The sequence below is a fragment of the Sus scrofa genome, chromosome 9, assembly GCF_000003025.6.
Source record: "Sus scrofa isolate TJ Tabasco breed Duroc chromosome 9, Sscrofa11.1, whole genome shotgun sequence".
Classification (NCBI taxonomy): Eukaryota; Metazoa; Chordata; class Mammalia; order Artiodactyla; family Suidae; genus Sus; species Sus scrofa.
In genome coordinates, this window is record NC_010451.4 from 56,485,192 (window position 1) to 56,510,336 (window position 25,145).

General features: G+C 42.6%; 1 long non-coding RNA gene across 1 annotated transcript; it reads right to left on the reverse strand.

Annotated features, from left to right (window-relative positions):
• Positions 531–24,889, reverse strand: LOC106504927. Its single transcript, XR_002335744.1, has 4 exons — positions 24,733–24,889; positions 21,968–22,097; positions 19,335–19,446; positions 531–1,630 (listed from the first exon to the last, which is right to left on the reverse strand). It is a non-coding gene; the product is annotated as an uncharacterized LOC106504927 (long non-coding RNA).

Sequence of the window (25,145 nt, forward strand, 5' to 3'; positions counted from 1 at the left end):
ACTCCTGGGCATATATAATGGAATATTACTCAGACATAAAAAAGAATGACATAATGCTATTTGCAGCAACATGTATGGTCCTAGAGATTATCACACTAAGTGAAGTCAGACAGGGACAGACAAATATCATATGCTATCACCTATTTATGGAATCTTAAAAAATAATACAAATGAACTTACTTTTAAGGCAGAAACAGCCTCACAGACATAGAAAACAATCTTATGGCTACCAAAGGGGAAGAAGAGAGGACGGAAAAATTAGGAGTTTGGGTTCAACAGATACACACTACCAAAACAACCAAGACCTACTGTATAGCACAGGGAACTATATTCAATATCTTATAATAACTTGTAATGGAAAAAGAATCTGAAAAAGAATAATTCTATAAGAATATAGAAGAATATATAAAGAATATAAAAAGAATATATATACATATAAAACCGAATCATTTGATTGTACATTTGAAACTATCAGACTGTAAATCAACTATACTTCAATTAAAATTTTTTAATTAATTTCTCCTGTTCTTTATACTTTTTAAATGAGGCTACTAGAAAATTTTTAATTATTAATATGGCTCACTTTATATTTCTGTTGGAGAGTATTGCCCTCTAGAGTATCACATTTAATACCTTTTGGTGATAATAATAAATCTATTTATAAAGGGGAACATCTGTAATTGGATACTCACTACCCATTATGTAACTTCAGCCACTATACTGAGGGTTTCTTTCACCCTTCTCTCTCTCATAGAATTTTTTTAAAATGCATGTATCAAGACCAAATGAACAAATCTTTTCATGTTTTTCTCTCTCTTTTTTTAGCAAATCCCTGGAGATCTTTGGGGAGGCTAGGGACAGCAGGACACTGGGCATGTTAGTGAAGAGTGAGCCTTTGGGTAAGTCTGGATCTGTTTGTGATCCAGGACAGGGAATTCGGCCAGGAGCCAGTTGTCTATCTAGAAAATGAATTGCCAAAACACCTGTCTACTTCGATAGCTTCCCCACCTGCACTTTGCTGAAATTAAACACACACACACACACACACACACACACACATTTAATTAGTGGTGTTATATATCAGTGTCAGGCAGTCTTCATCCTGGCTGTTTTTTCATTATCATCATCATTGGTATTGCTTTTCTTTCACTTTCTGTGTCGTGCAAATCTGTGAACCAGACACTTGTTTCTCTCACAGCAGCTGCTTCAGAAATAACAGGAAAGGAATTTGTAATCTAGATTTTCATCTTGAAGTGTTTTGAATCTTGAATGTGTGGAAAATTAGGAGGTGAAGGGGAGGGCTCTGGGTTATGAGAGTTGGGAAGGACCATTTCTAATTCTCTGGTAAAGAAATTTTTGGGGCTAGAATGACTTCTGTGTCCAAAAAGAATTCTCAGAATGAGAAATCTTAGCTGTCTTACATTTTGTCCGGGAACACTGCCTTGGGTGGACATAAACCCTGTGGGGAGCCATCCGATTGCCAGTAGCAGGGAACAGAAGAGCACCTGGTTAGCTGGCTCCTTCTCCGCCTCTCTGCCCCCAGAAGATGCTGTTCCCTCCTCCATCCTCCTCCATCACAAACTTCCAGGACAAGGCAGGCACAGGCTCTTTGTCAAACAACAGTTGATTGCTGGACCCCCCGAAAGGAGAGTGTAAATAGAACAGAAAAGAGGAAGAATTTTCAATGTATAGTTACTGAGAATTTGAAAATTAAATTATGCAATAAAAAGTTATAGCTGGTAAACTAACAAAGAAAATATCAGTGAATCATTAAAAAAAATGATCCCTAAGATGATGGAAAATAAAAGGAAAAGGAAATAAGAAATAGATGGGTAAGTGAAAAATAAATAACAATGTGATAGATTTAAACCAAATGTAATCAATAAATACATGAAGTGTAAGTAGTGAAAACCCAATTGGAAGGTTGTCAATTATGTCACATCAGATGAAAAAGGAATCATATGCTGCCACCAAAAAAATCCCCCTAGTTTAAACATTAAAAACACAAATAAGTCAAAAGCAAATGAATAACCAAAGATACTAATACTAATCAAAATAAAGTTGAAGAGGTTATATAAATATCACACAAAATAGGTTTCAGGAGTTCCCATCGTGGCACAGTGGTTAACGAATCCGACTAGGAACCATGAGGTTGCAGGTTTGATCCCTGCCCTTGCTCAGTGGGTTAATGATCCGGCGTGGCCCTGAGCTGTGGTGTAGGTTGCAGATGCCGCTCGGATCCAGCCGTTGCTGTGGCTCTGGCATAGGCTGGTGGCTACGGCTCCGATTCGACCCCTAGCCTGGGAACCTCCATATGCCTCAGAAGTGGCCCAAGAAATAGCAAAAAGACAAAAAAAAAAAAAAAAAAAAAAAAAAAAAAAAAAGGTTTCAGAGGAAAGAATATTACCAGAGATAAGGAGGGTCATTTTATAATGATTAAGGGCTTAAGTTATAAAAATGACAAAAAATCCTAAACTTATTCCCCTTATAACAAATCTTCAAACATGAAGAAAAAACTGATTGAATTGCAAGAGAAATAAATAATTCTACAATTATACACAGAGATTTCAATACCCCCCTCAATAATTAAGAGAACATAGGACAGAAAATCAGTAAGAATATAGAAGATTTGAACAACACTCTCAATTAACTTGACGTAAGTAGCATTCACAGAACAACAACAGCAGAACATACACTCTTCTCAACAGCACAGACCATGGTATACCATATTCTGAGGCATCAATACATTTAAAATTGTTCATATAGTGAAAAGTATGTTTTCTGACCACAATGGAATTAAATTAGAACTCAACAGCAGAAAGTTCTCTGGAAAATCTCTCAACATTTGGAAACTAAGTAACGGACTTCTATATAACCTATGTTGTAAAATAAAGCAAAAAGGAATGAAATTTTAGAAAAACATATTGAAAGAGTGGAATGCAACTAAAGCAATACTTAGAAGGAAATATATAGTACTAAATGTCTAAATGTGGAAGGGAAGACAGCCGGATTCAGACATGCTGAGAGGAAAACCAAATAAGACCGACTCACATTATTATAGAGGCAATGGGATATGCTGAAAAAGATACTTACATTAAATTTTTTCAAGAATCAAATTCAAGGGCCACTAGGCAAAGATGTTAAAGCAAAAATAGAAAGAAACATTGCATAAGTGGACAAGTGAAGGATCCATTCTGGAAGATAACATAACCCCAAGAAACAAGGGCCGGGGGCAGGGGGGAAATCCAAGTGTTTCGGATTTAGGGGGAAAAAAAGACAGCGATGAATTCAATGAAACAGACACTTCTCTGGTGGCTTAGTGGATGAAGGATCTAGTATTGTCCCTGCTGTAGCACTAGTTCAATCCCTGGCCTGGGAACTACTGCGTGCCACAGGCACTACCAAAAATAAATAAATAAATAAAACAAATGTAAGTAATCAGATGAGACAATAAAATGAAATGGAAAATGGTCACTATAGAGCTAAGACAAAAACTGAGGAGCAAAATAACAGTTACAGAGGCAAATAATTTTGAAACGGCAAAAAATAAAATTAACATACTTAAATACTAAATTCATCACATTCAGGAAAACATGAAGTAATTCAATGCATAGGAAAAAGACGAAGTTGAAGTGGTTAAGAAGAACATAAAAATACGGAGAATAGAAAATGATCCAACAAATGCGCCCTTGTGTCCCCAAAGGATATATCACAATACATGAAAAAAAAAAGTTACTAATACGAAAAATAAGGAAGAAAGGACTGTGTCAGGAAACTAAAAGGGCACCTGGGGTCCTGGGTAAAAGTGACGCTAAGTGCTCAACCCTAAGACATCTCTTGATGAATTTACCACACTTAAAAATAAGAAGAAAAGGTCTTCTCTACCCAGGGACGGAAAGTAACTCACTTACAATGTGGGTGGAGGGGCGGATGGCAAGGAACACAGAGAATCAAGCAGCATTTAAGGCAGTAATTAAGGTGGCAGAACAATGTCCATAAAGCTCTGAAGAAAAGAAAGTGGGTCAAAAGAATTTTCCACCAAAGAAGTTGTTAATACAGAGGCAATAGACAATGTCAAACATATAAACACTCAGGAAACATAATATCCATAAACCCTTCTTGTAAATAAAAATGAAACACACTCAACCAAGAGATGAATCAAAGGAGTTCAGAAACGGACTCTTTCTGGCATCAGAATTCTTACAGAGGAAACTTTGCTTAGAAAAAAAAATACATTGATAAGATTATGGGGGCAGTATAGTATTTCTGCCCCTTACAGACTTTTCCGTGTCTGTATAACATCTCCACTGTCTTTCACTTAATATGTTTCTTTAAAATAACTCAGTTTTTAATTTAGATTTACTTGTTTAAAAAAGAAACCTGCTATTATAAATGCCTAAAAGAAAAATTGGCACCATTTACAGCAAATAGAAGATAGCCAAGTATAAAAATAAATTCAATGAAACCAAAACAATGTTATTAATATCTAGCCAGATAGTCTTGCCAGCTTTCAAAGAGCTGAGCCTGAAGGCTGCTTTCTCTTTGATAAAAAGGGAGATGGGTGTTAAATGTTACATGCCTAGTCCCCCCATACAAAGACTTTCTCTTTGACGATGGAGCCTTATTAATAAACAGAGGGTAATAATAATCATTGCGTGATTCCATGTAATTTAATGGATGTCCTTATAGCACCTCGGTCTCTCACTTAGGGAAACACAGGTACAGGAGGATGAGATCCTGTGAACACAGCAAATGGAAAACCATCCTGCTTGGGACGATCAGAGGAAACTGTCTTTGCTCCTCCTAGGAAAGAGATGAGAAAGACATAAAGGAAAAGAAGAAAGGATGTATTAGTCCCCTAGGATAGCTGTAACAAGATACCACAGACTTCTGGGCTTCAAACAACAGAAACTTGTTTTCTTGCAGTTCTGGAAGCCAGAAATCCAAAATCAAGGGGTTGGTAGGGCCATGCCCCTTCCAAAGGCTTTCAGGAAGCTTCCTTCCTCACTTCTTCCCACTTCTGGCAGCTCCAGGCATTCCTTGTCTTGTGACCACACGACTCCGACCTGTGCCTCTGACTTCACGTGACCTTCTCTTCCTTCTTCCTCAGTGTCTCTCTTCTGCGTGTCTCTTAGAGGGACACTAGTCACTGCGTCAGGGCCCATCATAAGTTCAGGATGACCTCATCTCAAGATCCTTAACTTAATTACCTCTGCAACGTAATTTTTTTTTTTTTTTTGGTCTTCTGTCTTTTTTTCAGGGCCCACCTGCAGCATATAGAGGTTCCCAGGCTAGGAGTCAAATTGGAGCCGTAGTCTGCAGCATATGCCACAGCCACAGCAACACCAGATCCAAGCCACGTCTGCGACAGAGCTCACAGCACCAGAGCTCACCACAGCTCATGGCAACGCCAGATCCTTAACCCACTGAGCAAGGCCAGGGATCGAATCTGCATCCTCGTGGATACTTGTTCCTTACTGCTGAGCCGCAATGGGAACTCCCATAATTACATCTTAAACATGATCTTTTTTCCAAATAAGTTTAAATTCACAGGTTCCATAGAGGTTGGAACATGCATATATCTTTGGCGGGGGTGGGGTGGGGTCATCATTCATTCCACTACAGTGAACAAGAAGATAAAGGAATTAGTGGCATGCTTTTGAGATGGGAATGTATTCGGATGAATTTCCCGGTGGCTAGTCAGCAACATGATAATTTTAATAAGAGGGTATCAAATGTTCCATTTGAAATTATTTAAATTACTATCGTGTAAAACCCCCCTCTTTCCTTAATGTTAACAGCCTATTACAAACACACACCCATACACACATGCTCACACACACAATTTTTTAAACTCTCCTTTATGTATGTATATTTTCATCTCAAGTGCACAGAGCAGGCCAACTCTTCCTTTCATGAAATGCTGTCATTATTGCTCCACACAAGACCCCATTTTGTCCTAATCTGTTCTTTTTTTGTTCACTATTATATTTCTGAGATCTATTCACATTGTTACATATATCCTGAGTTCATTCTTTCCAAATACTAGACAGTAGTCCACCGTGTACCTACAGTATATTTTATTACTTCTGGGTTCCCCTAGATGGACTTGTAAGAACTTTCAGCTTTTTCTACCACAATCAGTGCTGTGATGAACACAATCTCAATAACTGCTGTGTTCACATGCAAGTCTTTTCTACTAATGAAGTGCTTGCTCACAGGGTATGTGAGCACATAATTTCATTAAATCTTGCTCTGCAAAAAAAGGCTACACCAACTTACAGTTCATCCAGCAACACAGGGAGGTTCCTATTCTTCCACATCCTTGCCAGTACTCACTAGTATGTGGCTTCATAATTTTTGCCAGTCAAATGAGTATAAAGCCTCACCTTATCCTGTCTTTTAGATTTGCATTTCTCTGATTATTTGAAAGAATAAGCATCTTCCCATATATCTAGTTAATAACTATTAACATGTTAACTAGTCATCTTTCCTTTTCTGTGTATTGTCTACTCTAAGCTTTTCCTAGTTTTCTTTTGGGTGTCCATATTTTCTGGCTAATATGCCATATATGAATCCTTCCTTACTTTTAGTCATACCAAATGCCTTCTACTTTATCAGCTTTCTGCTATCTCCTGGCATTCTCTGTTGAACAGAAATGTTTCATGTTCACATGTCCAAATAAATCATTTTTCCCTTTTATGTGTTATGTTCTAGGAGTCTTCTTCAGCTCAACTTCAAAAATATACCCTTTTAATTTTTCTCTGGTTAGTTTTAGAGTTTGATCTTTTATATTTAGATATTTATTCCATTAAAAATTTTATTTGCCTATATGATATAGAGAAGGAATTCAAACTAGTTTTTAGCCATATAAAGAGCCAATTTTCCCAATACTATTAACCAAATAACCAATTCTAAAGTTTAAACTATTTTTTTCCAAAAGGATTTGGTCTTTTAGGAAACAGCACCTACTCATAAATGAATAAAGAGTAACAAGAGAGAAATACCCTAAAATTGGGCTGATACATGAATTAGCAATTAACAACCAAAACACCAATGACCAAAGAATATGTTCAAACTCACTAGTAAGCAAGTTACTTAAAATTAAAACAATAATGAAACATCATTTCTACTTCTCAAATTGACAAAGATTGAAAAATTAAAATAATGCTTGGTGAATCAGCATGACATTGTAAATCAACTCTATACTGTAATTAAAAATAAAATAAAATAATGCTTGGTGTTGATAAGCAGATGAGGAAGTGGGTCTTTATAAGCTACTGGTGAATTCTAAATTGTAAAAATATTTAGAGGGTATTTGGAAACCACAAGTACCCTTGACTTACGATTACATTCTTGATTTATTAATTTCTCCCCTAAGAATGTAACCTGTGGAGAAAATCAGAGCAATGCCCATTCAATCAGAGGAAAGCTTTTTGAGGGGAGAAGTATGGGACTTTGACATGTAAGGAAATCTCTGTCATTTCTTAGACTGACCACAATGATAATGAAACAGAAATTTCAGTGACCACATCCAAAAATACTGACTTTGCAAAAATAGTTTGGAAAAGTCACCATACAAATGAATGGCTGGAGCCTCAAAAGCAATCCCTGATGATGAGGAGAATTTGATTTCCAGAATTACCACATTACCAAAAGGTCCAGCTTTCAAACAAAAAGCTACAAAGCATGTAAAGAAACAGGTAAATAAGGCTCATTTACAGGAGAAAAGGAATTTGACAGAAAGTATACTGGCAGAAACACAAATATTAAAATTACTAGTCAAAGACTAAATCAATCATCTCAAATATGCTCAGTGAGCTAAAGGAAACCACAGACAAAAAAAATTAAGGAAATCAGAACAGCAATGTATGAACAAATAGGAGATGGAAATTATAAAAAGGAACCCAATAGAAATGTGGAGCTGTATATAATATAAAATATAACAACTGAAATAAAAATGTATTACATGGATTCAATAGCAGATTTGAGTAGGCAGAATAAAGAACTGGCAAACTTAAAGATAAGACCATTGAAATTATCCAGTCCAAGGAGCTAAAAGAAAAAACAAATAAATAAAAATGAGCAAAAGCTATTGAACACCATTAAACATGGCAACATCTGTATAACTGAGGGCCAGAAGGAAAGGAGAAAGGGACAAGGGAAGAAAAATATTTGGAAAAATAATAGCTGAAAATTTCCAAAATTTGATGAAAGACACAAAAATCTCTACATCCAAAAAGTTCAATGAACTACAGCAAGAAACATAGTCACATTGCCAAAAGAAAGGATGAAGAGAAAATCTTGAAATCAGTGATAGAAGCAACTCATTACATAGAAGTGAGCCTCAGTTAAGATAAACATCTGATTTCTCAACAAAAACCTTGGTGGCCAGAAGGCACTGAAATTATATATACATAATCGAAGGACTGAAAAAAAAATATTGTCAACCAGAAATTTCATATCTGGCAAAACTATCCTTCAGGAATGAAGGAAAATTTAAGACATTACCAGATAAACAAAGGCAAAGGAATTGGTTCTTAGTGGACCTGATAAAATTGATAAACTTTAAGTTAGATTGATCTTTTAAAAAAGAAAGAGGTAACAGAAGAAAAGGAAGCTGCAGTCCAATATTCCTTATCAATATAAATGCAAAATTTTTTCACAAAATACTATCAAAACAAATTCAGCAACATATAAAAAGATAAATCACCGTAAACAACATAGATAATTTGGACTTAACTAAAAAAAATTTTAGGAGTTCCCGTCGTGGTGCAGTGGTTAACGAATCCGACTAGGAACCATGAGGTTGCGGGTTCGGTCCCTGCCCTTGCTCAGAGGGTTAACGATCCGGCGTTGCCGTGAGCTGTGGTGTAGGTCGCAGACGCGGCTCGGATCCCACGTTGCTGTGCCTCTGGCGTAGGCCGGTGGCTACAGCTCCGATTCAACCCCTAGCCTGGGAACCTCCATATGCCGCGGGAGCGGCCCAAGAAATAGCAACAACAACAACAACAAAAGACAAAAAGACAAAAGACAAAAAAAAAAAAAAAAAAAAAAAATTTTAAATTGTGCATCAAAGGATTCTATCATAAGCATGAAAAGACAACCCTCAGAAAGAGAGAGAATATTTGTACATCACATATCTGATAAGCATTTCATATCTAGAATATTTAAATAATTCCTACAACTGAATAACAAAAGGACAATTCAAAACATTTCTCCAAAGATATACAAATTTCAAATAAACACATGAAAAGATAGTCAACATTGTAGTCATTAGGATGCAATCAAAATCACAATGAGATACCATTTTGCATCTACTATAATGGCCATAATTTTTTTTATTGTTTTTTGTTTGGTTGCTTTTTGGCCACACACACAGCATGTGGAAGTTCTCAGCCTAGGCGACCTCCACAATAGCTGCAGCAACACTGAATCCTTAACCCACTGCCCCTCAAGGGAACTTCCCATAATTTTTTTAAAAACAGAAAATAACAAGGGCTGGCTAAATGTAAATTAGAACTATCATGCATTGCTTGTAGGAATGTGAAATGGTTGCAGCCACTGTGGAAAAAATTTGGTGGTTATTCAAAAAGTAAACACAGAATTACTATGTGAGGAGTTCCCATTGTGGCTCAGTGGGTTACAAACCTGACTAGTATCCATGAGGATGTGAGTTCGATCCCTGGCATCACTCAGTGGATTAAGGATCTGGCATTGCTGTGAGCTGTGGTGTAGGTCTCAGACATGGCTCCGATCCTATATTGCTGTGGCTGTGGCATAGACAGGCAGGCAGCTGCAGCTCCAATTTGACCCCTAGCCTGGAAACCTCCATATGCCGCAGGTGTGGCCCTAAAAAAAAAAAAAAGAAGAGTTACCATATGACCAGGCAGTTCCAATGTTAGGTATATTATGAAGAGAAAGAAAAAGAAAGCAAGAGAAAAAGGAAGTAAGAAAGGAAGGAAGGAAGGAGATAGGGCAGGAGGAAGGAAGGGAGAGAGAGAGAAAGAGGAGTTCCCTGGTGGCCTAGGGGTTAAGGACTTGGTATTGTCATTTCTGTGGCTCAAGTTCAATCCCTGGGCCAGGAACTTCTGCATGCTGTGGGTGCAGCAAAAAAAAAAAAAAAAAAAAAAACACCAAAAATAGGGACTCATATACTTGTATGCCAATGTTCCTAGCAGGATTATTCACAATAGCCAAAAGGTAGAAATGACTTAAATGTCTATAAGCTAATGAACTGATAAGCAAAATGTGGTACATACATACAATAGAGTATTACTCAGCCATAAAAAGGAGTGAAATCTGATACATGCTGCAGCTTGGATTAACCCCAAAGACATTATGCTAACTAAAATAAATGACACAAAAGAACAAATATTACATGATTTCTCTTACATGAAATATGTAGTATAGGCAAATTCACAGAGACAAAAAGTAGATAGGAGGTGACCAGGGACTATGAGGAGCCAGGATGGGGAGTTATTTCATAATGGGTACAGAGTTTCTGGTTGGGATGATAAACAGTTTTAGAAATATTTAGAAATATATAGTGGTCAGTACAGAGAACTATATTTAATATCCTGTAATACACCATAATGGAAAAGAATATATATATAAATCACTGTGCTGTACACCAGAAAAAAACACAATATTGTAAATCAACTATACTTCAATAAAATGAATTAAAAATTTTTTTAAAAGAAATAGTGCTGATGATTGCACATGTGCATGTAATTAATGCCACCAAATTGTTCCCTTAAAATTGTTTAAAAGGCAAATTTTGTTATGTTACCACAATAAAAATTTTAAAACAAAAACTATGTGATCATCCTTCCTAGCAATAAAAAAGAAAGAATTACTGATACCCAAATGACTTGGATGAACCTCAAAAAACATAATGTTAACTGAAAGGAGACAGGAAGATGTCTAGAGAAAAGAGAGAATATGATTTAATATGATTCAGGAAAAATACTCCTGGCAGAAGCTTTGGATGGGGAGGGACTGAATGCAAAGAGGCATGAGGGAACTTTGAGGGGGTGATGAAAATGTTCTATATTTTGTTTGCGGTGGGGATTGACTATTTACATTTGTCAAAACTCATTGAACTCTATGCCTAAAAAATTCATTCTGCTCTATGTAAATTATACCTAAGTAACCTGATTTTTTTTTTTTTTTTTTGGCCATAGCTGTGGCATGTGGAAGTCCCCAGGCCAAGGATGGAACCCATGCCACAGGAGCAACCCAAGCCACTACAGGGACAATGCTGGATCTTTAACCCACTGCTCCACAGGAGAACTCCAAAAACCTGATTTTATTTTTTGGGGGTGGGGGGTGCTTTTTAGGGTTGCACCCTTAGCACATGAAGGTTCCCAGGCTAGGGGTCCAATCGGAGCTACAGCTGCTGGCCTACTCTATAGCCATGGCAATGTGGGATCCTTAACCCACTGAGCAAGGCCAGGGATTGAATCCACATCCTCATGGATACCAGTCGGGTTCGTTACTGCTGAGCCACGACGGGAACTCCAATAACCAACCGGATTTTCGAAATACCCCTGGCAAAGATGTTGGCCTGTGCTGGTGGAAAGCCACAAGTGCACCCATCTCAGCAGGTAACCTGTTCCTACAACTTGATTCTATTCTCGTGCAGCCCAGCAGCCATGCCCACTGAAGGCTGTGCAATTGAAAGCGCTTGGCTGGATGACATTTTTTTATTTCCAACAAGTCTCTAGGTTGGGTTTATTTCCAGCTCTGGAAATTTGGCGAATGGGACCTGCTGGCTGGGGATGGAGGATGAGGGAAGGTAACGGTTGGTTGAAGGCCTGAAGCACACGGAATCACAGACAGCGCTGGGCAAGGAGACAGAGAAGGAGAAGGGACCCTGAGCCCCGCTCTTGCTTTCATACTCCTTCTGCCAAAAAGGGAAATTCCTCCTGACAATCCTGTATTGAAAGAGTCTCTGGCAGCTGCTCGCTGCAATCAGGCGAGGAAGCCCGCTCTCTCCTGGCTGAGGTGCTTGTGTCTGGTACCCTCAGCGTGAAACAGATGCCCATTGCCGATGCTGTACCCCAATCCCACCACACTGCCCAGGAAGGGACACTACCTGTTTCCCTCCCAGAGGGGCCCGTCCAGGCCTGTCACTCGTTTCCTCTCCTCTCCTAATCCCGCCAGCATGGCAGGGGTTTCTGGGGGCAGGCCACAGGCTTGCCTCGCCATGGGAAACGGCTCTACTGCTGGTCCCTGCCAGGAAAGGTGATTGCCTTGGAGGAGTTGTACTCAGCTCCCATGGGTGTGGCAGGAAACTCAGCCGATTCTCCTGGCACAACGGGCTCTCACTTCCAGATGCACCTGGGGACCCGGAATGCCTCTGGGGCCAACGGGGAAAGGACAGGAAACTGAGCATGCGCCAGGGAGCATGGCACTTCCTATGGGGAACAGAGGAACTGATGAAGTTTGCTCGATTTGGTCTGCATCTAACACCTCTGGGTTGAGAATGGTTGGCAATGTCCAAGCCAACCATCTCACGCATGTCATCCTACTCCTGAGGCAAGTGCAGCCAGAAGGATGATCTGATTTACCCAAAGTGTCATGGCAGATGAGAATTACTTCTCCTGATGGATGTCTCCTCAAAACCACTGGTGGCTGCCCTCATCTCCCAGAGTAAAAGCTGAAGTCCTTGTGGTGATCTCCACAGCCACCCTATCTGCCTCCTTCCCCTGGCTCCTCCACCCCACACCCAAGCTGGGCAGGTGAGCTCCACATCGTGTCCCCTGTCTTTGAGTCTTGGCTAAATCTCACCTTTTCAAGGAGGCTTCTCAGAACACCCTGTTTAACAGTTCAGCCTCTTCCCCTTGCCCCATCGGGCGCTCTGATCCAACCTACCCAGTTCTACTATTTCTTCTTTCTCAATACTTCCCACTCTGGGAGTTCCCATCGTGGCACAGTGGTTAGTGAATCCGACTAGGAACCATGAGGTTGCGGGTTCGATCCCTGGCCTCGCTCAGTGGGTTAAGGATCCGGCGTTGCCATGAGCTGTGGTGTAGGTCACAGACATGGCTCAGATCCTGCATTGCTGTGGCTGTGGTGTAGGCTGGCAGCTGTAGCTCCGATTGGACCCCTAACCTGGGGACCTCCATATGCCGCGTGTACAGCCCTAAAAAGACAAAAAAAAGTCAATACTTCCCACTCTTAACATACTCTCCTGTGTCCTTATTTACGATAGTTCCTGTTCCTGTCTGCCTCTGCCAGCAGAATGCCAGCTCCACAAGCCAGGGTGCCCTTGGTACCTAACACAACCAGTATTCACTGAATTAATGATTAAATGAGATGTTTAAAGTGCCCACATGCTATATACTTACTTTTCTTTCTACATCTACCTCCCTAGAGGCTTAATACCAAACTTATCATATGATAAAATTGCTAAAACTACCCCCACAAAAAGAAAAGTTTAAAACTGAAACTGTTGGCCTGACTGTTCCCATCGGAACCCCAGTTGGATGAAGAAGTGTTGTGTGTTTTTGTTTTTGTTTGCTTTTGGGGGCTGCACCTGTGGTATGTGGAGGTTCCCAGGCTAGGGGTCCAATCAAAGCTACAACTGCAGACCTATTCCACAGCCACAGCAACTCAGGATCTGAGCCGTGACCTACACCACAGCTCACAGCAACACTGGATCCTTAACCCAATGAGAGAGGCCAGGGATCAAACCCGCAACCTCCTGGATACCAGTCCAGCTCATTTCCACTGTGCCACAACAGGAACTCCTGGAGGTGCTGTGTTTTTGAGTCACAAAGGGCTGGCACTGACAGCCATGGTGTTGTGGGCACAGACTAAACACCTCACTGGCCACCAGGAGTGGCCTTGGTGGCTCGGTCAAATATTCAAGCAGCTTTTGTAGGCCAGGATCTGCAGTGGATCCCAGGATCCCATTAAAATGCCTGGGTTTTTGTTTTGCTTTTATTTTTAAAAGAGCAGCCTAGGGGTTCCCGCTGTGGCTTATGGTAATGAACCCTACTAATATCCTTGAAGATGTGGGTTCGAATCCCTGGCCCCATTCAGTGGGTTAAGGATCTGGCGTCACCCTGAGTTGTGGTGTAGATCCAAGACACAGCTTGGATCCTGCGTTGTTGTGGCTGTGATGTAGGCCCATGGCTACAGCTCCAATTAGACCCCTAGCCTGGGAACTTCCATATGTTGAGAGTCTGACTCTCAGGAAAAAAAAAAAAAAAAGACATAAAAATAAAGGAGCAGCCTAGTAAGTCTTCATTATCCCACTGCTTTGGTACTTGGTAAGTTTATCTGATTGACAGTAAACAGGCTGTGGAGGAAGCTACGCTTATTGAGCACCTGGCTTTGGTTTTCACACACATTATCACCCAGCATCCTCCTAACAACCCTGTGACATAGGTGTCATCTCCATTTTCTATTTTAGGAAGTGGAAGCTCAGGGAATGCCAGGGACTTGCCTAGAGTCGTGGCTGGTGGGGGGAAGGCAAAAGGTGCAAAGTCATGTGCTTTCTAATACACCAGGCTTCCTTCTTCAGGACACTCAATAAACACTTTTCTGTTACAAGAAGAAATAATTGGAGGCACAGGAATGTAAAGGACTGAAGCAGAGAATAGGTAAGTTTGAGGAGAAAGGAGGGGCCTGAAAAGGCCAGAGCATCAAGAAGAACCAGTCCCTGCCAGGAGCTGGTGCCACAGCTCAGACAGGAGAACAGGCCTGTTCGGGACCTGGAAGGGCTCATGTCCACGGCACCAGCTGGAGATGCTGACCAGGAGCAGGTGTGGAAAGACAGAGGAGACAAGGGGTTGTAGCCAATCTATCTGATTGGCTCTTCTGCTCCTTGTCTCTACCCTAAGAATGGCAGCATCTCATCTCACATACCCACTGCTCTGTGGCTCTCAAATGCTTTCTGCGCATCTTCACGTTACAGCCTCAGAACCATCTCGTGGGGTGGTATTATCCTTCTCATTTCACAGATGAGAAAACCGGGTCTCAGAGAGACCAAATAACTAGCTCAAGACCACACGCTTATTTAGTGGCAGACCTGGGGTTCCATTCAATCCTTGTGATCCCCCAAGTCCAGTGCTAAGACCTTCCCTAAACAAAGAGGATCTCATCTCTTAGTAACAACAAGTAGCAGCCACACTCAGAGGGAGAGGAGCCCAGGGAGGAACAGTAACATAACTAAGACATTTGACATATAAACTCCTTGAGGGTAGGGCTTGGCACTACGTACAAGATTTTAGAGCACCTGGCTCAGCTGCCCATACCCTGGAGCATCGGTGCCAAATGGCCCCTGCCAGGTGGCTTGTGTCCTGATCCCTGAGCCTACACCCTCCAGCCTCCAGGAGGGAGCTGAAGGCAGCATCTCTTCCCAACTTTCTGCTTAGGAGGTAGTGGAAACACCCTATAGCCCAGGTGGGAACCAGTCCCTGCCAGGAGCTGGCACCACAGCTCAGACAGGTGCCAAGAGAAAAGAAAGTAGGTCCTGGTGGTGGGAGACCTGTACACTGAAAACTGTAACACTCTGATGAAAGAAATCAAAGAATTCACAAATAAATGGAAAGATATTCCATGTTTATGAATTGGAAGAATTAATATTGTTAAAATGTCCACACCGGCCAAAATAATTTACAGATTCAATGTAATCCCTATCAACATTCCCAAAACATTTTTCGCAGAAATAGAAGAAGCAATCCTAACGTGCGTATGAATACATAAAAGCAATCTTGAGAAGAACAAAGCTGGGAGCCTTACCCCTCCTGGTTTCAAACAACATTACAGAGCTATAGTAATCAAAACAGTTTGTCAGAGGCATAAAAACAGACACATAGATCAAAGAAACAAAATAGAAAGCCCAGAAATAAATCCCCACTTATATAATCAATCAACTTAAGACAAAGGAACCAAGAATACACAATGGGGAAAGGGTGGTCTTTTCAATAAATCATGGTAGGAAAACTGAACAGCCACATGCAAAAGAACAAAACTAGCCTACTATCTTACACCATACACAGAAATCAGCTTAAACTGGATTAAAGGCTTGAATGTAAGACCTAAAACCATAAGACTCCTAGAACTATATGTAGTTGGTAAGCTCCTTGACATTGGTGTTGGCAATGAGTTTCTGGATCTGTCTCCAAAAGCAAAGGCAACAAAAGCAAAAATAAACAAGTGGGACTACATCCAACAAAAAAGTTTTTACACAGCAAAAGAAACCATAAGCAGAATGAAAATGCAAGATATTAAATAGAAAAAAATATATTTGTAAATATCTGATGAGAGGTTAATACCCAATAAATACTAAGAACCCGTATAACTTAATAGCAAAACAATCTGATTTTTAAAATGTGCAGAGGATCTGAACAGATACTTTTCCAAGGAAGACACATGAATGGCCAAAATGTACATGAAAAGATGCTCAGCATCACTAATCATCAGGGAAATGCAAATCAAAACCACCATAACACATCACCTCATACCTGTCAAAAAGATAAGAAATAACAAGTATTGGTGAGGAGGTAGGCAATGTAATTTTTTACTAAAGTATAGTTGATTTACAATGTTAACTTCTGACCTACAGCAAAGTGATTCAGTTATACATATGTTTACATTCTCTTTTTTTTTTTTTTGGCACTCTGCAGCATATGGAGTTCCTGGGCCAGGAAAGATCGGAGCTGCAGTTGCAACCTACTTCACAGTTGTGGCAGTGTTGGATGCTCAACCCTGTGCCAAGCCAGGGCTCAAACCTGCGTCCTGGCACTCCAGAGAGGCTACTGATTGCCTTGTGCTACATCAGGAATTTCAGTATTTACATTCCTTTTTATATACTTTTTCATTATGGTTTATCATGGGATATTGAATACAGTTCCCTGTGCTACACAGTAGGATCTTGTTGTTTATCCATTCTATACATAAGTTTGCCTCTGCCAGATTCATACTCCCAATTGATCCCTTCATCACCCCTGTCCCCCCTGGCAACCACAAGTCTGTTTCTGTTTTGTAGATAAATTCATTTGTGTCACATTTTAGATTGCATATATAAGTGATGTCATATGGTATTTTTCCCTTTCTGATTTACTCCACTTAGTATAATAATCTCTAGGTTTGTCCATATTATTGGAAATGGCATTATTTCGATCTTTTTCATGGGTTAGTAGTATTCTGTTGTAAATATGTACCACATCTTTTTTATCCATTCATCCATCAATGGACATTTACATTCCCAACTTACATTTGGTGGGAAAGTAAACTGATGCAGCCACTATGGAACTAGTATGGAACTTCCTCAAAAAATTTAAACTAGAACTACTTATGATCTAGCAGTTCCACTTCTGAGTATTTATCTGAAGAAAATGAAAACACCCCAATGTTCATTGCAGCACTACTCATAATAAAATCTAAGTGTCCACTGACGGATGAATGGTAAAGAAGATGTGGTATATATATAATGGAATATTACTCAGCCATAAAAATTAATAAAGTCTTTCCATTTGCAATACCATGGATGGACCTTGAGGGAATTATGCTAATTGAAGTCGGAGAGAGAAAGACAAATAGCATATGATCTTTCTTATATGTTGAATCTAAACAAACAGAAACAAAACAAGCGCATAGATGCAGAGAATAGATTGGGGGTTGCCAGAGGTGGGGGGTGAGGCAAGGAGGATGCATGAAGGGAATCAAAAGTTACAAAGTTCCAGTTGTAAAATAATGTAGTCATCAGGAGGTAATGTACAGTATGGCAGCTATAGTTATCAACGCTGTACTGTGTGGTTGAAAGTTGCTGATAGTAGCTCTTAAAAGTCCTCATCCCAAGGAAAAAAAAGTTGTAATTACATGTGGTGACAAACATCAACTAGACTTATTGTGGTGGTCACTTCACCATACATATAAATATAGACTCATTATGTTGTACAACTGGTACTGATATAATGACATATGCCGATTATACCTCAATTTAAAGAAGGAGAAGAAGAGGGAGAATGAGGGGAAGGAAAAGGAGGGTGAGGAGCAGGAGGAGAAGAAAAAAGATGAGGAGAGGGAGGGAGAGGGGAGGAGGTGGTGGAGAAGAAGGAGAAAAAGGAGAAAGAAGAAGGAGAAGAGGCAGGAAATAGTCTTGGTATTCTTTATAGCCAAAGAGAGAGCTGGAGCCCAGACCAATGGGTGGCTGGGACCCTTTATATACTGTCAAACAGCAAAGAAAAGAGCTATTCATGATTTTTAAAGGATGCCTTGAAGTGAGGGCACTGCCCAGACTCAATCAATTAATTTCCGACTATGGAATTTGGGACGTGATTGAATCTTGGTGAGGAAGAGACTTCAGTTTTGTTGAAGCTCAGATCACACGCTCTCCTATCTTGCCAAGGTATAAATATGGGTTTGGGGGGAGCCTGCTCTGTTTCCCATCCGCCTTGAGCTCTGGGGATGGCCGGCCTTGGACAAGTGGCCCTTCCCGACCCAAGGTAGATTCAGATGCCTTCCTCCCTCAGGTTCAAGAAGGCGGCCCCCACACCTGCCTGAGAGGAAGGTAGACCCTAACACAGGGCTGCAAGCTGGAAACAGAACCCCAAATAGTGTCAGTTATTCTGGATATGGATCCTCCATCTCACTTTGCAAATTGAGACCCAGTCCAAATGCTAGGAAACATCAGCAACCCTGGGGGAGACCATGAGGATACATGCGAAGGCCCAGGGCAGATGAGGTCACCCCACCAAGAGCTCTAGGATATCAGGACTGGCCCAGCCAGAAGAGCCCCCACCCCTGGTCTCCCTGTGTGAAGATACCCTCAAGGTGGCTTTGACCTCTGGAGACAGAAGGCACCTGCAGGCACCACAGGACAGATACTTTGCAAAGTTCTCTGTGCCGAGCCAGACTCAACTATGCCCCCTGGTGGTGAAAGGGTTATTTGCAGGATGGGTGGGTTCAAGAACTGAACGAAGTTCCTCCTCACAGGGGAATTGAACCCAGTGGCCTGAAGAACACCAAGTCCATATAATGTTGCTCCCTTGGGAGGCCTGATCTGGCTGGACTATGCTGGGGCCTCGCTATTGCAAGACAACATAATGCCCTGTGTCATTTCCTCTGACAAAGAGGGATATTGCAGAAACTAGCGCAAGCTATAGAGCATCTGATGGGTAACAGTATTGCAGAGAGCGCATCAGAGGCTAAGATATACTTGAATAAATGAATGAATGAACCAACAAACGAATGAATGAACAAATTCTCCACAAAGTTATCCTAAGACAGCTTCTGACTAACAGGTTTGTCATGAGTTCCTTCCAGCCCCTGTTTCAAGCCCATGTGCCCTGGGCTTGCTGGCTGTCGGGGCTCACCTGTGACGTGCAGGCGTTTGTCTCAACTTGCCTCTTCTGGGGGTCAGAACCGCAGACCTGAGATGGAGATCAGATTCTAGAGCTTTCTCTTTCTGCACAGGGGCTGGAAAGACTGAAAGACAGAAAAGTTAAAACCCCTAAGCAGTTTTTGGACGACCCTGAAAGAGACTGTTCAGAGTGACTCCATGCCTTCTAAATGATCTCACTACATGGCCTGGAGATGATGACATGGCTTCTAAGCAAAGAGCTGAGATTATTGGAGAGATTAATTTCTCCATACAGGGCAATTTCCCCCCCTCCTTTTTTTTTTTTTTTTTTTGCATAGGCAGCAGTTCAATAAATAATTAATGCTTGTTAATCTTTAAGTTATTTCTCCTGTCGTAAAAAAATTAATTGGTCTTCCATCATCTATTGCATTGTAACCTAGAGGTATTTGGCCCCTGGCCGCCACCTGCTGAAACTTGCTTCTCCTGACACTCACTGGTGTGTGGCAGTGACATCGGCGTTGGCATGCCCAGCCCCCAGGTTCAGGGCATGAATGGGAGCGCTGAGTTGAGCGCAGGCAGCGCCTCCAGGAGAGCCTCGGCAAACACTGGTTCTTTCTTTCAGAAAGCCCGGGGAGTTTGCAAGCACTCTTTCTCACATCTCCTCCCTAGTTGCTGAGACTCCTGTTTTGCAAAAGAGGTTGAGCAAGATTAACGATCTCTCCAGGCCTCAGACTGGGAGGCCTGGCTAGGATCTCTTTCTGACTTTTGCCACTGAGTTGTGCCTCAATTTGCCTGAGCAGGACTGTCCGATCTACAGGGGGCAAGAAGGGGAGGGTTGGGAAGGGAGAGAAGTCTCCCTAAATGACTTGGTTTCCCCAGCTTCAACCACTACATTTTTTCCTTTTTAAAATCATAAATCAATTGTGCTGCCTCCTCTAGGAAGTTCTCCTAGATTAAACCGGTCGGACTACCCCCACCCAATGCCTGACTCACCCTTTCCCCTCAGTGCCCTTTGGTGATTATCCTAATGACAAGGTTTGTTGATGACAAGTTTGCCTTCTTTGTTTTCTCATATTAGCATTTAAGCCCTGGCAGGGCAGTTGTTCTGTTTGCTCTGCATCTAATATACCTAGCACTTGTGTGGCTGCAAAGAGTTGCATAGCAGAGCTGGGGGCGTCAGCTGGAGTGGCCGAGGAGAAGTTCAAGGAAAGCGGACCACAAGTCAGCACTTGGAATTGCCTCTCTTGGAAAAGCTACGCAGCTACCATGTGGTTCCAAGGGACAAGCACTGTCAGGGGCTGGCTCAAGTTCAAGTTCGAGCCCTGCTCCCTCTGCTGCTTATGAGTGAGATCACCTCACCTCTCACTCATAAGCAGCAGAACCTCAGCCCCAGAACCTCAGCTGAAAAAACGCCTCCCTCCCAAGGCTGTCTTAGGGATGACATGAGATGGCAAACACGGGCAACGTTTGCTAACCGTGGAGCATTAACTGAGTATGAGGAGTCATTGTCCTCACTGAGTGAGTGTGGTCCTCTCTCTCAATACCCTGACCCAGAGCCGTCTTCAGAGACACCATCCTGGGAGCAGCCTGAAACCCAGAGTGCTGGTTTACCATCCTGCGCTCCTGGTTTCTTAGGTAGTTTGTTGATAAAATGCTATAATTGCAGAGTTAGAATGATCCTTTCAGGTCAACAGGCTTCTAATAAAAGACAGGAAAACCAAAGTCCAAAGGGCTGATGCTACTGAGGTGAGGTGCACGCTGCTGAGTGCAGCCCTGTCCAGATGCCACAGCCCCGAATCCACGTTGCTGGGCAGGGGATTCCTTAAGTAGAACATCTTTGGGGAGTTCCCTTCACGGCTCAGCGGTTATCGAACCCAACTAGGATCCATGAGGATGCAGGTTTGATACCTGACCTCGTTCAGTGGGTTAAGGACCTGGCATTGCTGTGAGCTGTGGTCTAGGTTGCAGATGTGGCTCAGATCCCGTGTTGCTATGGCGGTGGTTAGGCCGGCAGCTGTAGCTCTAATTCAGCCCCTAGCCTGGGAACTTCCATATGACGCAGGTGTGGCCCTAAAAAAGAAGAAGAGCACCTTTTCTGAGTGCTCACCTTGTGCCAGGCTCTCTGTTAGGCTCTTTATGTGAATTATCTAATTCAATCCTCATACAACTCTGTGGGTCGGTACAATGTTTATACTCACTGTATAGACAAGATAACTGAAGCCACCAACTAAAAGCAGCAAAGCCAGACTCTAAGCGAGTCCAGAGCCTGTGCTCCTAATTCACTCTGCTGCCTCCATATGCTATCATCTTATAGGTATTCTCTCAGTCTAAGTTCCTTTTGCCTCAACCACTGGATCTCATTATGCACTGGACATTTCCCCAACTGGCAAGATGACCCCAGGCCAGCAGAGAGAATCCTTTCTTTCAGGTGTGGGGAAAGTGGGGCAAACAATTCAAAAATCTTGCATGGCCTTTGCAGGCCTGGTCCAATCATTCCACACCCTTAGCAGATTTCAACTCTGTCACCTAAAACATTTGCCCATTCCTAAGTCACCAACAACCTATGGCTACGGAAGTCTAATTGGTTTCACCAAAGAGGATGGACCAGGTCTCCCATGAATGCCCCAAACTTCCATCCACAGTTACCTGTAGGGCATCCACTGCTGGTTGGGAACTGCACTTAGAGCTTCAGAATAGTCAAAGATGGGGTGACTTTTTGGGGATGGCTTTTTATGGCTTCCAGAGCACTCTCATCCTACTCAAAATAAAGAGGACTCTGCAAGGAAGGCAAACAGATGTGTTTGAACAAAGGCACAAAGCTGAGAAGGGAAAGGGGAAGGTGTACCCGTGAATCAACAAATAAGGGGTCCAAGGTGGCCAAAGAACAAGGCAGCACAGAAGACCATTCTGTGCAGCTCAGGGAACTCAAGGAGGCATCAGGGAGCTGAGGGCCCCATGCAGGCTGTGCCTTGGGGAGATCCTGCACCAAGGCTCAGCAGACAAGTCATGGAGACATCCTTTAGGTATAAGCAGGGCCAAAGACTTGTGAAAAGTTTGCTCTCTGACACCTGCCTTTTGCCTCTAATTCAGACCCTGCTGGAGACAATGCCTCCACCTAAACGAATGAGTCTGTGGTGGGAATACTGTGCTCTCAAGCAGGGGAATGGACACAAAGATTATAAGGGAAGCCCGTTAATGTCCCCCACCCCAAGTGCCAACATGTTCTACCTGCATTCAGGTCAAGACATCTGGGTTCCAGCCCTGGCATTGCCACTGGTTGGCTGTGTGCTTTTGGACAGCCCTAACTTCTGTGAACCTTGTGTTCCCTGTCTGTGAATTGGCGACAGTCTCTGCCCTGCTGAGCACACAGGTTTCTGTGGATGAGGCAGTGCACACAGAGCCTTGTCACCTCCCAAGCCCTCGACACATATAATGCGCCACAGTTAGACACAGCCCTGCCTCTTGCCCCCGCAGGCTGACAACCTCTCCTTCTTTCCATGGGACCCTCCGAGTCCCATGGTCTCTCCACTGCTCACTCCCCCATCTAACTAAATGACCTTGAAGAGGCCTCTGAGACTCACTGGGGCCCCCAGCCCAGAACGCTTGAATAGCACACCTCTTAGGTCAGCACACATTACCCAGGAAACACCTCCATCACATCCTAAGTATTTTCTTCTCACCCCAAACCCCAGAGCCAGCCAAACTACACCAGCAATGAAGTCTTTCCTGATGAATTTGGTTTCTGCCATTCATTCTTTTGTTCGTGCTTAGTGCCAAAGCTACCGTTGGGCTATTGTTTATCCAGCGTATAAAGGTTCTATTTTCCAGAAGATACTTTGCTTGTATTCCATCCAGATCTGACCTGTTCAGAGCACAGGACGGCTAACCCCACGGAACTAAGCCAAGGACCTCCTTATATTTGCTCAAGGAAAGCCCACATTAAGGGAGAACCTCGAGATACCTCTGCGCTGAAAGAGAACCAGGTCAATTCTTGCCCATCGCTCCACTTGGGCCCCCGTGACCGAGTCTCCCAAAGAGGAGATCATGGATTGTGAAATGCTTTAATGGAAAAAACAGCCACAGGGCACAGCTTAACAGGATTGTATCCAAAATCATTATGTCATGAACAGTTTCTTTCCCCAAGTACACACAGGCTGTTTTCCAGCACTTATCCCAAATCACTTTTTATGGGGAGATGGGGCTGAGGAGGCGGGTTTAGGAGTGTTTTATAGCTGGGGAGATGCACAATCCCCCCATTCATCCCTTTTGGCTCTGGAGTCTCTCCCATTAACTCAGGGTTACTTCCCAGCCCTCAGACACTGTACCCTCCCCTTATCTGTCCCTCTGCCATCACCCCCTTTCTACCCAACTCGAGGGACTCTGAACATGAGGTCCACTAAGCTGGCCTTTGCTTTTGTCATACTGCACAAAGCCTTGACTAGAGCAAGCCCTCTAATGCTGGGAGTGAAAACCACCTTCTGTCTCTATAGGAGAGGCCACAGGCTGGGCACCCCCGGAAGGGGTAAGGGAGCAGGTAAGGATGATGTGATGTCGAGGAATGAACACGAGTCTGGGGCTCGGGTTCCAACTGTGCCATGAAATAGCAGCTCACTTACAGGGTCTGGATGTAGCACCAGGACGCCTCCCCAGGTTCCACCCAGTGAAAAAATCCAGTGAGTCTCTGGAAGGACAGGGTCTTGCCACTGGGCTTCACAGAGTACCAAGAAGCATGGCAGAACCCAATACATTTTTGGAGCCAGCATTTCATGACTATGTCTAGAGGAGAGCTAAGGACTGTGACTGAAGGATAGTGGGGAGGAGGTGCTGGCACAGATGATGGGAGATAGTCCTTCTCTGCAAAGGATTTGGAGATAAGGCCCAGGAGTTACCCACCCACTTGAGGGACCACTTCAAATGGTCTGCAGTTAGCCAGTAAGAAAATCCAGGGAGTTCCCGTTGTGGCTCAATGGGTTAAGAACCCAACTAGTATCCATGAGGAAGATGGTTTGATCCCTGGCCTGGCTCAGTGGGTTAAGAATCTGGCATTGCTTGTGGCTGTGGTGTAGACTGCAGACACAGCTTGGATCCCAAGTTGCTGTGGCTGTGGTATAGGCTGGCAGCTACAGCTCTGATTCAACTAGGGTGGGAACTTCCATATTTCTTGGGTACGGTCCTAAAAAGCAAAAAAACCAACCAACCAAACAAAAAAACCACACACACACACACACACAGAGACACACAACAGTGAGAAAATCCAGGGACGGGGTGGAATGTCAAGAATGAGGTCACTGCCCACTCACCTGTGACAGGGAGGATCACTGGTAGAGAGCTGTGTGTGCAGAGGGTAATCAGAGCTCTGGGATGGCACTGAGTAAGCTCAAGGTGGGAAGAGCCGTCGGCTCCTGACTTACCCTTGTGAAGATTGCCGGGTTTCGACAAATTCCAGCTTCTTGTGTTTGATGTTGGGTTAATTTTTATAAAATATGATGAAGAAAATGTATAAATATAGGCATTCCCTGGTGGCTCATCAGGTTAAGGACCTGGCATTGTCACTGATGTGGCTCAGGTTTGATCCCTGGCCCGGGAAATTCCACAAGCTGCGGGTGCAGCCAAAAAATAAGATGAAATGAAATGGGAGTTCTCATTGTGGCTCAGTGGGTTAAGAACTCCATATCGTGTCTTTGAGGTTTTGGGTTCGATCCCTGGCCTCACTCAGTAGGTTAAGGATCAGATGTTGCTGTGGCTGTGGTGTAGGCCAGCAGCTATAGCTCCGATTCAACCCTTAGTCCAGGAACTTCCATATGCCGTAGGTTCAGCCATAAAA